This window comes from Lissotriton vulgaris, chromosome 1_1 (genome assembly GCF_964263255.1).
Source record: "Lissotriton vulgaris chromosome 1_1, aLisVul1.2, whole genome shotgun sequence".
NCBI classification, from domain to species: Eukaryota; Metazoa; Chordata; class Amphibia; order Caudata; family Salamandridae; genus Lissotriton; species Lissotriton vulgaris.
The window spans coordinates 668,024,021-668,037,723 of record NC_141685.1 but is presented as its reverse complement, the minus strand read 5'-3'; the positions used below and the strand labels follow the sequence as shown (position 1 = coordinate 668,037,723).

General features: G+C 44.4%; 1 pseudogene; it reads left to right on the top strand.

Moving 5' to 3' along the window:
* Positions 1-7,694: 7,694 nt before the first annotated feature.
* LOC147747625 (uncharacterized) lies at positions 7,695-13,335 on the top strand (annotated as a pseudogene).
* The last annotated feature ends 368 nt before the right edge of the window (positions 13,336-13,703 follow it).

Below are 13,703 nucleotides of genomic sequence, written 5' to 3'. Positions count from 1 at the left end.
CAATGTATGTAATTCTCCTATTATCCGATCCTTAAACGGACTGACCTGAATGCACCACCGGTCTATAGACTGGTGATTGACCTCCGAGAATTGAACAAATGCATAATACCCCAGTACCCAGTGATCCCAGACATTTCTTCCCTATTGACTGCAATTGATTCCAAAGCAGCGTTCTTTACTGTAATTGATCTCAAGAACGCCTTCTTTAGTGTCCCAATACATCCGGAAAGCCAGTACCTCTTCGGATTCTGTTTAAATGGCCGAAGCTTCAAATTTGCGAGAGCTCCTCAAGGGTTCACAGAAAGCCCTAGTATTTACAGTCAGGCATTGAAAAGACAACTAGACAGTATTCACATGCCTACTGACACTGCACTGCTTCAATATGTTGATGTTCTTTTGATCACAGCACGGACAGAACGAGACTGCGAACGTGCATCTCTGACAGTCTTATACTTCCTGGCAGAAAAGGGGCACAAGGTGTCCCCTTCGAAGCTACAATTCTGTGCCCAGCAAGTGGTATACCTTGGACAATTGCTGTCCAAGAGGGGTAGACAGTTGACACCTGACCGGATTCAGTTAATTGCACATCTTCCACAACCCAAGACACAAAAGGAAGTACGGACCTTCATTGGCCTCACTTCTTACTGCAGACAATGGATTCCTCAGTATGCATATCTAGCCAAACCACTTATACAGTTGACAACGCAGGAGGCAGCGACTTCGACTGTCCTCCCTTGGACTCAGGAACATACACTTGCTTTTGATGAACTGAAGAAAGCTCTATGTCAAGCACCTGTTTTAGCGACACCATGTTACAGCAAACCTTTTACACTTTTTGTCACTGAACGCGATGGCACAGCATTATCTGTTCTCACACAAGATCAAGCAGGGAAACACAAGCCTTGTGCTTACTTTTCTAGTACATTGGATCCAGTGGCCCAAGCTCTGCCTGCGTGCCTAAAATCAGTTGCAGCAACAGCGCTAGCAATCAGACAAAGCGATTCCATAGTGTTAGGACATTCTCTGACAGTACAGGTTCCACACTCAGTGGAAGTTCTCTTAAACAGGACACAGACACAGCACCTGACCATAGCAAGATTGACAGGATATGAATTGACACTGTTCCAGCCACACATAGAGATCAGACGTTGTAACATATTAAACCCTGCTACACTTTTACCCTCAATCGCAGCAGACTCTGCACCACATGACTGTGTGGATGTCATTAACACAGTGACGAAGCCAAGACAAGACTTGACAGACATTGCATTGCCCGACCCAGACCTGACACTTTATGTGGATGGTTCATGTATGAGAACAAGCAAAGGAGAGTTAGTGGCCGCATATGCAGTGACCACCGAGACTGAAGTCATAGAAACACAGCGAATTGACACCTTGTCTGCCCAAGCAGCAGAGCTCATTGCTCTGACCCAAGCCTGTATACGGGCCAAGAACCTGAAAGTAAACATATACACAGATTCACAGTACGCATTCGGAGTCGTTCACGACTTCGGTGTCCTCTGGCAAGAGAGAGGTTTTCTGACCTCCCACGGAGCCAAGATACAGCATGGTCCCCTCATTCAAGCTCTGTTAGACGCGATACACCTGCCTACAGCAATAGCCATCATGAAGTGCAAAGCACATACTAAAGTCACTGACATTATTTCCCAGGGTAACGACCTGGCAGATCGAACAGCTAAACTTACAGCTCAGACTCATACACCAGACACGACAAAGACTGAAGTACCATCACAGACAAATTGCATGACAGTTAGGGATCCCTCACAAGATGTACTCGACATACAGACATATGCTACTCCAGATGAAATCAAGAAATGGACTGAACAAGGAGGGGTCCAGACAGATCAGGGATGGATGACGAAAGGCAAAGCCACATGGTTTCTCCCCGACTCCATGGTTCAAGCTATCATAAATACAGCACATAGTCCAGCACACTTAGGAGAAAAAGCCATGTTAGACAGTATACAGAACATCTGGTTCAACAAACATTTACGTGCAGCAGCGAAACAGAAAGTGCGTACTTGCATGATCTGTTGTCAGTTCAATCCAGGCAAAGGTATTCCCGTGGAACAAGGTGGATTTCATCCTCCTGACCACCCTTTTGAAGTCCTCCAGATGGATTATATCCAGATGGACAGATGCCGAGGATTCAAGTATGTCCTCGTAGTTGTATGTGCCCTATCCAGATGGACAGAAGCGTATCCAGTCCCAGATTACACTGCTGTGACCACTGCCAAGCAATTGGTCCGTGAATTCTTCCCGCGATACGGCTTGCCCCGTGTCGTGTACTCAGATAATGGACAGCCATTCTCTTCTGAACTCATGAAACAAGTATCTCTCCTGTTAGGGTACCGATGGAAATTCCATTGTGTACGACATCCAGAGGCAGCTGGCCTCGTAGAGCGACACAATCAGACTCTAAAAACCCGACTAGCGGAGGTCTGTGCAGAAAAAGGCGTGGATTGGATGGTAGCCTTGCCGGTTGCCCTCTTTTACATGCGTATGGTAGCTCATTTGACAACACAGGAGGCAGCGACTTCGACTGTCCACCCTTGGACTCAGGAACATACACTTGCTTTTGATGAACTGAAGAAAGCTCTATGTCAAGCACCTGTTTTAGCGACACCATGTTACAGCAAACCTTTTACACTTTTTGTCACTGAACGCGATGGCACAGCATTATCTGTTCTCACACAAGATCAAGCAGGGAAACACAAGCCTTGTGCTTACTTTTCTAGTACATTGGATCCAGTGGCCCAAGCTCTGCCTGCGTGCCTAAAATCAGTTGCAGCAACAGCGCTAGCAATCAGACAAAGCGATTCCATAGTGTTAGGACATTCCCTGACAGTACAGGTTCCACACTCAGGGGAAGTTCTCTTAAACAGGACACAGACACAGCACCTGACCATAGCAAGATTGACAGGATATGAATTAACACTGTTCCAGCCACACATAGAGATCAGACATTGTAACATATTAAACCCTGTTACACTTTTACCCTCAATCGCAGCAGACTCTGCACCACATGACTGTGTGGATGTCATTAACACAGTGACGAAGCCAAGACAAGACTTGACAGACATTGCATTGCCCGACCCAGACCTGACACTTTATGTGGATGGTTCATGTATGAGAACAAGCACAGGAGAGTTAGTGGCCGCATATGCAGTGACCACCGAGACTGAAGTCATAGAAACACAGCGAATTGACACCTTGTCTGCCCAAGCAGCAGAGCTCATTGCTCTGACCCAAGCCTGTATACGGGCCAAGAACCTGAAAGTAAACATATATACAGATTCACAGTACGCATTCGGAGTCGTTCAAGACTTCGGTGTCCTCTGGCAAGAGAGAGGTTTTCTGACCTCCCACGGAGCCAAGATACAGCATGGTCCCCTCATTCAAGCTCTGTTAGACGCGATACACCTGCCTACAGCAATAGCCATCATGAAGTGCAAAGCACATACTAAAGTCACTGACATTATTTCCCAGGGTAACGACCTGGCAGATCGAACAGCTAAACTTACAGCTCAGACTCATACACCAGACACGACAAAGACTGAAGTACCATCACAGACAAATTGCATGACAGTTAGGGATCCCTCACAAGATGTACTCGACATACAGACACATGCTACTCCAGATGAAATCAAGAAATGGACTGAACAAGGAGGGGTCCAGACAGATCAGGGATGGATGACGAAAGGCAAAGCCACATGGTTTCTCCCCAACTCCATGGTTCAAGCTATCATAAATACAGCACATAGTCCAGCACACTTAGGAGAAAAAGCCATGTTAGACAGTATACAGAACATCTGGTTCAACAAACATTTACGTGCAGCAGCGAAACAGAAAGTGCGTACTTGCATGATCTGTTGTCAGTTCAATCCAGGCAAAGGTATTCCCGTGGAACAAGGTGGATTTCATCCTCCTGACCACCCTTTTGAAGTCCTCCAGATGGATTATATCCAGATGGACAGATGCCGAGGATTCAAGTATGTCCTCGTAGTTGTATGTGCCCTATCCAGATGGACAGAAGCGTATCCAGTCCCAGATTACACTGCTGTGACCACTGCCAAGCAATTGGTCCGTGAATTCTTCCCGCGATACGGCTTGCCCCGTGTCGTGTACTCAGATAATGGACAGCCATTCTCTTCTGAACTCATGAAACAAGTATCTCTCCTGTTAGGGTACCAATGGAAATTCCATTGTGTACGACATCCAGAGGCAGCTGGCCTCGTAGAGCGACACAATCAGACTCTAAAAACCCGACTAGCGAAGGTCTGTGCAGAAAAAGGCGTGGATTGGATGGTAGCCTTGCCGGTTGCCCTCTTTTACATGCGTATGGTAGCTCATTCCAGAACAGGACTATCTCCTTATGAGGTAGTTTTCGGTAGACCGCCAAATATGTGGGGTACGCCTATGCCGAGAAAAATCACAGATGTCGACAGTAACATGCTGACAGATTACCTGGCTTCCTTGATGTCTGCACTACTCTCTTGTCGTTCACAGGTTGCCGCCGCTTTCCCAGACAACACCCAGGTTAAAGACCATGCTATCGTTCCTGGTAATCTGGTTCTGGTGAGAAATTTTGACCGGTCGAGCCCCCTGGAGCCGCGTTGGAAGTCACCGAAGCTTGTGCTGCTGACGACGAGGACGACTATCAAAAGTGGAAGGTCATAAGGGCTGGATCCATGCCCACCACGTGAAGCGGTTTCATGGACTTGGCTCGGGAAAGGATTCCAAAGACTGTTTTGCGAAGGTTTCTGAGAACAGTACTGATATTGACACTAAACTCCCTTTGCTAGAAAAAACTCAGCAGCAGGAGTATCGGTCCAAGCTACGGTCTAGTAAGTCAGACAGCGTTTAATTGTTTATGTCCCCCTCGGGTGAAGCGGTTAGACAGGTTCCTGACATGTATGAGACCATAGACCCAAAAAGAGAGAGAGAGATAGGCGAAATCAAATGAAAGACAAATATTGCAAAAACCTACGCAGCAGATGCATTATTACTTTGATCATTATGTTTTTTCTGAGTATATCAATTATATGTATAAGCTTGACGCTACATGTTTTCTTTCCTCCTCTTGGTTCACATATACCTGCCACCTCACGAACTATCCTATCGACTAGCACTGCGCAACAACACTTTTATCCGAATGTTACACCATTCCCACCAGACTAGCAATGTAACAGATTGCTGGGTATGTGGCCGACTCCCACCCTACCAGAAAATGAAGGGAGCTCTGCCCCTTTTTCCTTATCCGTTTTCGCACAACGGTTCGTGCGGAGCATGGTTTGCTTTAATGTCATCACTAGACAGTAAGTCCACATTTTGCCAGGGTGATTGGATATGGGGAGACCTGAATACAGTTATGAATAAGGCATGTTTTCCAGACAAGGACGGTCTTTCCCAAAGGACAGGATCCGATCTAGAAAATGAAGTGTATGGATTAGGAAATTTTTCCCTTAACTTCATGATCCTGAACGTCCAGTCTGAGACTAATTCAGATGTGCCGTTTATAACCGTCTTACCAGTGAAAGGCGAATTATGCGTCAGGAAAAATGGTTCAGTGCATCTAGGACACAGTGATTGTAATACTGTGGTCGAATTCAGTGATAAAGGAAAGTCTACTTTCAAAACTTCCCGCCATTCCTATTTTATTTGTGGTCAGACAGCTTATGTACGTTTGCCCTTAGACTGGGGTGGAACATGGTATATTGCGTTCCTATTGCCACCAGTTTTTCTAGTCCCATCTAATTATCATCGAGATTCCCGACTCGAACATGTAAGGCACAAGAGGGAGATCGAGTCCCCAATTGTCGATCAGACTGAGACAACATTGGAGCAATATACAGATTTCAATAAAGGATTCTTTTTCTTCATAGGTCCCATTCAAAATAGTAAATAATACGTAGATTAACAAGAACTTTGGAAGCAGTAGTGAACGAAACTACTTCTGCCTTAGGTAACTTAACCGAGGAGCAGTCTGCTATGAGACTTGTTGTTCTTCAGAACCGCCTTGTTCTTGACGTCATCCTGGCCGATAGGGGCGGAGCTTGTAGAGTGATCGGCTCCAGTTGTTGTGTGTTTATTCCTAATAACGCACCATCAGTGTATGCAGCAATAACAAGGCTCCATAAAATAGCTCACCAGATACACCAGAATCCTGGCACCTGGACTTGGTCCGGTTGGCTCTGGAGTGTGATATCAGCCTGGGGATGGAAAGGATTGTCATTCCTAGGAATAATACTGCTCATATTATTCAGTTGCTGTCTCTGTCTGCAATGTGGCCCAGCGATTTGCAGCTTGTGTGCCACTGCTTGCATTCCCCGTCCACATTCCTGTTCCCGTGCTCGAATGAAAAAAGATGAGCAAATGATGTTATATGAACAAATAGATGGTCTTATGAAAATAGATATATCCTAAAGGGCGCAGTAGGGGACAAGGAGGGAATGAGGAAACAGGAATTTTAGGTAGTCAGTGTGTCCCCCCCTTTGCACCCTATCCATGTACCTATGCCCCATGTATGTCCCTGCCATCATGTAATTCTTTTCCCGTGCCGTCATAATAATGCCCCTGCATTTCCGTCTAATGTTAACATGTCAGTTATTAGGCCTTCCATGTATGTAGTATGAATTCCGCACTAAGGCCTACGTTTCCAATGCATTTACATGGTGCACTTTTAAATATCGCAAAGCACACGTTTTTGTGGCCCAGCCGAGCCAGGCCCTGAATTCAGGCTCCGAGCCTCTTCTGTCTCTGAACACCGCAGCTTTGGTATGCATCCCTGACCTCTCCCCTACTCCCTGCCCAGCCGAGAGGTGCCCGGCCTGGCCTGCCTGCCAAGACGGTATTTTGCCTACAGTTATCTGCTCAGCCTCCGCAAAAACACATTCCAGTCTAGTGAAATAGGTAAACATATTTCCGCCTGCAGGCATTGGACCCAGCATTCCTGTCTCCATGCAAGTGATTTACTGAACCCGTTGCCATAGTATGTCCATGGCCCCGTGCATTGCATGAAGAAATATATGCACCCACTAGCATTCAGTAATGAACGGCCTCTGCTCAAGAGACCTTTACTTCAGACAATACATCCTCCGAACATAAGATATCAGATATGCCAAAGGTGCAGGTCGTTCTGACATCCCAGACTCCAGACTCCTCTACTGGTGCTAAAGTCAACCCCCAGTTCTCCCCAGTTACACGTCACTCTCACGTCATGTTCAGTTGCGCGCACATGTAGGGTAAAGGTTTCTGCTGACCCTGCAAATTTTCTCTATGCATCCACCCACCTATGACACCTCTATGACTCATCAAGTGCACACCTATGTGTACGCCTCCTTACACGCCTTCTTTTACGCCCATATGTTCTTATCTCTCTCTTTTCACTTGTTCCACCTACTGTATTCATTGTAATTGTATGATTTTACTATATATAATGTGTGATGTTAATAAAACGTTAGATATCCCTTCCTGAACCTTAGTGGTGATGGAACCCGATTCTCGTTGACTCGAGTCATCTTAATTAAAGCCCGTATGACTCAGATACCACGGAGTCTGCCTTTCATTTTTATGAGCTATTCTTATTGTTATAAATGTATGGAAAAATAGTCCCGGTAATATTATTTACCACAAGGCTTAGAAGAGAAGATAGGAGCGCAGTAGAGAAATTAATGGATAAATTGGTTAAGGCGAAAGAACAACATATAAAGGATATTGCTTCAGGCAGTAATAGTGAGGCTAGTCAGGGGGTTCTGCTGGCAGTAAAAGCGGCATTGCAGAAAGAGGTTACACAGAAAGCAATCGGGGAATATCAATCCTCAAGGGCAAAGAGGTACAAAACGGGAGAGCAAGCTGGTAGAGCACTTGCTCTTCGGATTAAACAGGAAAGATCAAAGAATGTGATTGTGTGTATAGAAGAGAAATGGATTACATATACAGAGATAAAGGATATTCTGTTGGTGTTTAAAAAATACTATCAGAAATTATATGAGGAGGATCCCTTCAATAATGATCAGGAGGAGGGATGTATTGACAATGGACCTCGTGTGGATGATTCAACAAAAACCGCCCTTGATAAGGATATAACGTTTTCTGCCCTGCGAGAGTTAGCGCCAGGGAAAGCTTCAGGCCCTGATGGTCTCCCCTTGGAGGTATATAAAGCAATAGAAAAAGTGATCGTTCCTCTCTTATTAGACCTATTTAATGGGATACTGTATTCGGGGGTGGTCCCGGACTCGTGGAAAGAAACTAATGTTATAGTCTTTCATGAGAAAGGTAAACCAGCCGAGAAACCAGGGTCATATCGTCCTATATCCTTAATAAATGCCGATACTAAATTATACTCAAAGATCTGGGCAAAGAGGTTGGGCAGGATCATAGGCGGTTTAGTCTCCCCGTGGTAACATGGTTTTGTTCCTGGGCGTGGTACGACAGATCATACCAGTAGAGAGATAACTTTGTTTGATGCCCAGGAAGACGTGGGGGGAGAGATAGCCATGATCCTGCTTGATGCAGAAAAAGCTTTTGATCGGGTGGGGTGGAGCTTTCTCTGGAGCATTTTGGCCGGGAGAGGTTTTGGTCCGAATTTCATCAGGGCTATTAAAGCTATGTATATAGATCCAGTGGCAACTATTACGGTTATGGGAGAGAAATCAGATAAGTTTAAGATAAGTAGAGGGACACGGCAGGTTTGCCCCTGCTCCCCCATACTATTTGCTCTGTACATTGACCCTCTTATTCAGAAAATAATAGAGTGCCCTAGAATAGCTCCAGTGATCTATAATGGCTACGAAAACAAGGTTTTAGCCTACGTTGATGACCTGGCGGTAATCACAACAAACCCGCAGCAGGCACTCCCGGATTTGGTACAGATGGCTAAAGTCTTCAGTCAAGGCTCTGGATATCTTTTGAATGAATCCAAAACCCAAATAATCTGCTCCAGGAATATACCAAGAACCGATTTAAGGTATGTCGATTCAGCTATATATTTAGGGGTAAAGATTAATGCTTCAGTGGGTATGATAGTGGAAGAGAACTACCCCCCCTTATTAAATCCATAGAGCTGGAACTGAAAAGGATGGATGTCCTTCATCTCTCTCTGGGTGGGAGGGTAAACGTCTTAAAAATGGTGATGTTTCCTAGGGTATTATATCTATTTAGAGCCATTCCCCTATATATTGAGGAGAAAATTCTGAAGAAAGAAGAGTCTGCCTTTATTAGGTTCATATGGCAGTATGGTAAGGTTAGACGATCAACGACCCTTATGTCCCTTCCGTGGGAAAGGGGTGGGATGGCACTTCCGAACCTGAGACTGTACCATTGGGCTTGTCTCCTGATCCAGATGTCAATTCTGTTTAAATGCGATATAGGCGCGACTATTGTAGACAGTCAGGGTCCCCCTCCAATCTTTAAAATGCTGATGGGGGGAAAGCAATGGGCCTATTGCTAACGGAACTAGAATATAGGTTTTATAGGAAGGCACGATTTAAGACCCTACTGGGGGCATGGCAAGTATGGAAATCAATCTTAAAATTCTTTCATGTCCCTAAAATTAACCCCTCTCTTCTTTTGGAAAATTCGAGCCTTTTTCCTCAGCTGAGTAATGATGGGAACCTACAAATTTGGAAGGGCTTAGGGGTTATGACTATAGGAGACCTAATGGTAGGAGACAAGGTTAGTGGGTTTGAGGACATGCAAAGAAGATATGGCCTCCCTGAAAATCAGTGGCTTATATATGGCAAAATTTCGGGCATCATTCAGGCTTGCAGGACCAAACTTAAACCCCTGGTAGATTTCCCTGTGTTTGAGGGCATTGAAAGAGGATGTAGGAAGATAAAAGAGGTTTATAACATGCTGGTGTCCAGATTACAGGATGACGTAGGAAAAGTAGAAAGTGACTGGGCAAATAAACTGGTAAACCCGGATGTAGATTTGGACCTAGCATTATGGCTAAATAAAAAGATCTTTTGGGCTTCCAACCTACGGGCACAACATTTTAAAACAGTTTTTAATCTGTATAACACACCGGCCAAACTATTTGCCTGGGGTGTTAGGAATGATGATTGCTGCCCGAGATGCAATAAGGGGCATGCAGACTTATTACATATGTTTGCTACTTGTGAGCGATTGGCCCCTGTCCTGGATGGAATAACAACATTTTGGGAGGGGCTGCTAAAGATCGATCTATCCCCAACACTGATGTTATTTGGCTCAGATTCTAAATTGGTTTTAACAGAGGATGAGGCTGCTCTGGTTTTTATGTCGGTCGCTGTGCTTAGAATCTTAATCTCGGCCGGATGGAAGGATGTTACAGCCCCCTCTTTTCAAATGTGGATCTCCAGATTTTTGGGTACTTATAATATTGAGTCCTGTCTCTATGAATTTAAAGGCGTTAAAAAATGAGAGTTGGGAAGACGATTATGGGCCCCGGTTAAGAAATGGCTGGAGGACAGAATAAGAACTTGACATGTACTATATTGTTATATTTATTGATAGATCCTCTGTAGTATATATTTTTTTTATCCCCACATCAAATAATGTGTTTTTAGCTGTTTATATCTGAGTGATTATGTAAGTGTATTAGACGTTCTTATACCTTGCTTGTGGTTAATTATGTATTTTCTCATTGCACCATGAACTCCAATAAAATAAAATAAAAATTTAAAAAAAGGAGCAATACATAATGCATCACATGTTAAAATCATATTTTTTTCAACGTGTTTTAGTATACATGCATATAGGCTGATCTTGGGGGTCTTACTGCTGTGCTGCGGTGCTCCCTAGTACTCTGTCGAGTCCACAGTATTATGCTCACTGTATTTAGATGCATGTAGGCTGGTCTCGCCGCCCACACTGACGGAGTGTTTACCGCCACTGTACACTGCTGCTGACGTGGCGATCTCCAATGCTGGTTACTCCATCGCCGTCAGGGCAGCAGGTTCCCGCCGAGCAGATTTAGATCACACAGATTTGCTGGTGACCTTCTAGCAGCAGTTCCCAGAAGGAGTGAGTCCATTGCGGTCCACAATGCACCATCACTGTGGCCATTGGATGGATGCCAGTAGAACACACCTGATGTCCACTGGCCAAATTGAAACACTTGCAAACCACACTATAAAACACATCCCATTTCAGAACAGGCCCTTTGCCATTGCACTTCTCCACTACACTTGACAGCAGAACGAAGCACAGTGAATTGACGTTTTTTGTGTTACTTTTTCCCTGTTACTTTTACCTTTACCTTCTATCTTTGCACACCTTGTTTTCATGTTATTTAATTTGATATCATTTTGTTGCACAATGCCAAGACACAACAACCCCTGTTTCACTGAAGGTGAATTGTCAGTCATGATAGATGAAATCAGAAGAGTAGAGGCACAATTGTTTGGAGCCCAAGTCAAAAATACTCCCCTGTCACAGAAACGGCAAATGTGGGCCAGGATAGTCAACAGAGTGAATGCACTGGCTAACAACCTGCAAACATAGGAGGAAATTAGGAAGAGGTGGCTTGACAGGAATACCTGGTGTAATGGAGTCGGGTTAAGTTGCACATTGCCAACTCCCAATCAACCTCAATGTAATGTTTTCTTAGAAGTTAGTTGCTGCTAATGTTTCCTGTGCATATTTTACTAACATAGAAGTAAAAAACTATCAGTTTCATGTAATTGTGATTTTGTGAATGTATTGGTCTGTGTCTAAGATTGCAGGTGTCAATTTCCATTACATGTGACACTACGGAATGATACCTGCAACTGTTCCAACACCAAATAACCCATTACCCATATGTGTGATAAGTGTCTGGCCTATTTCCACTGGTTATCTTCAACAGGTATGTTCCACTAACCATTTTACAAGTGTTGGTAACTTGTCTTTGAAATTACTACGGCTAGCATGGTGCCCTGTTTCTGTTTCTCGAAAGCTTATTGCTATGTCATTTTGCTCTTTGTCTCTTTCTGACAGATTTCAACATATGGAATCCCTATTCAATGCTCTCTTTTAAAAATACCTTGTGTTACTTTCTGATTATTTTCCTGTTCTTCTCAAACAATTGTACTGAAGTCACAAGCTTCACAAACCAAACTGTGTATACACAAAAAGTGTCAGGAGTAGTATACAAATTATAATGATGAATGTAAGTGGTACATACAAAATGTTACACTGCACTGTTCACATAATGACTAATGCCAAATATCTATCCAAGTAGTGGAAATGTCTGTTCAGCAGCCAGCAAGGTCATGGGATTGCCAATTACACAGTTCACCTCTACACTGTGTTGGTGGCCTCAATGTTTGGGAGACATATATTCCCTAACCACATCACGGACAATTCAGGACTTTTTATTACTGCAGATTTGAGGTAGGGATTGTGCAATACCACTGGAAGCCCTCATCACAATAATCTCTACCTTGTAGGTATCAATATCGTCTGTCTCCAAATATTTGAATGTACATTAGACACTTTTGCTAATAAATATGTTCTCCATTTATCAATAGGTTTAACTGCTAGACCAGGTTGGTATGTTTGTGCCACTAAAGACATTTCCACTCTAGTTCAGGATCAAGCCCTCAGTGAGGACAGCACTTATGATGATATACTGGAGCTTGAGGAGCCTGGCACATCTGGTCAGTCTAGGCAGACAGCTCCAGTGACAATTCCTGCACAAACATCAACACCTCCCACCCCAGCTGTAACACTCAGCAACCTGAAGACTGCACTTTTTGTGTTCCTCTTACTGTGACACTGATTGTATACCCCCAAGTCCAGGGTAATGTTGAGACCACACCACCGCCTTCAGCTCACCCAGGAAACAGTAGGATGGGGAACTCTAGGGCAGGGCACAGGGTAGTGGGGGTAAGGGTTGTGGGAGGGTCTTTGTGAGCCAGCAGACTGAGTTAACTGGAGTCCCTGACATCCAGACCACCATCGTACAAGTCTTGGGAGCCTACCATCAATCCCAAGACAAGATGGGCCAGGTACTCACCGAGCTCCAGAAGATGAAGCAGCTGCGGAGGGAGCACATCCAGTGGATGCAGTCCCATAACTCCAATATGGGGTCCCCTTATTGGGGTGCTGGAGGACATTTATACCCACATGTGTAGGCCTTTTCCAGCACTATCTACCCCTATCGTGGTCCAACAACATCTGAGCCATCTACTTCGGCCACAGGAAGGGAGGCCCTGCTACTGGAAGAACGACCTGCAGCCCCCCAACCCCAACAGCTGTGAATCCCCTAGCAAGTGGGGTTGGCCCCCCAAATCACCAGGAGGTAAGGATGGCAAGATCTCTGACACCGCCAGTAAGAAACCTCAATGATAATTTCCTCCAGTATGTGCCTACCATTCACTCTGTGGACTATTTCTGAACACATTTGCTTTTCTGATGCCAGCAGTATCTTGGACTACAAACAAATCTGGCTCTACAACTATGGTTTCCTTTACCATGACTGACTTCTACACTTTTTGATTTGCTCTTGTTATGTTCACCCCCTTTAAATTTCTCACATTTAGCACAATACATTTAAAAAAAAAATGTTTATTTTCATTCCACCAAGCAGCAGTAAGAAAAACAGACACATTGCAATATTGAGGTACATAGTTAAGTTCAAGTTCCTCGTGCTTACATTGATATTCAATAATAAATATAATACGTGACATATACTCTTAATAATGGTCGACATTTGA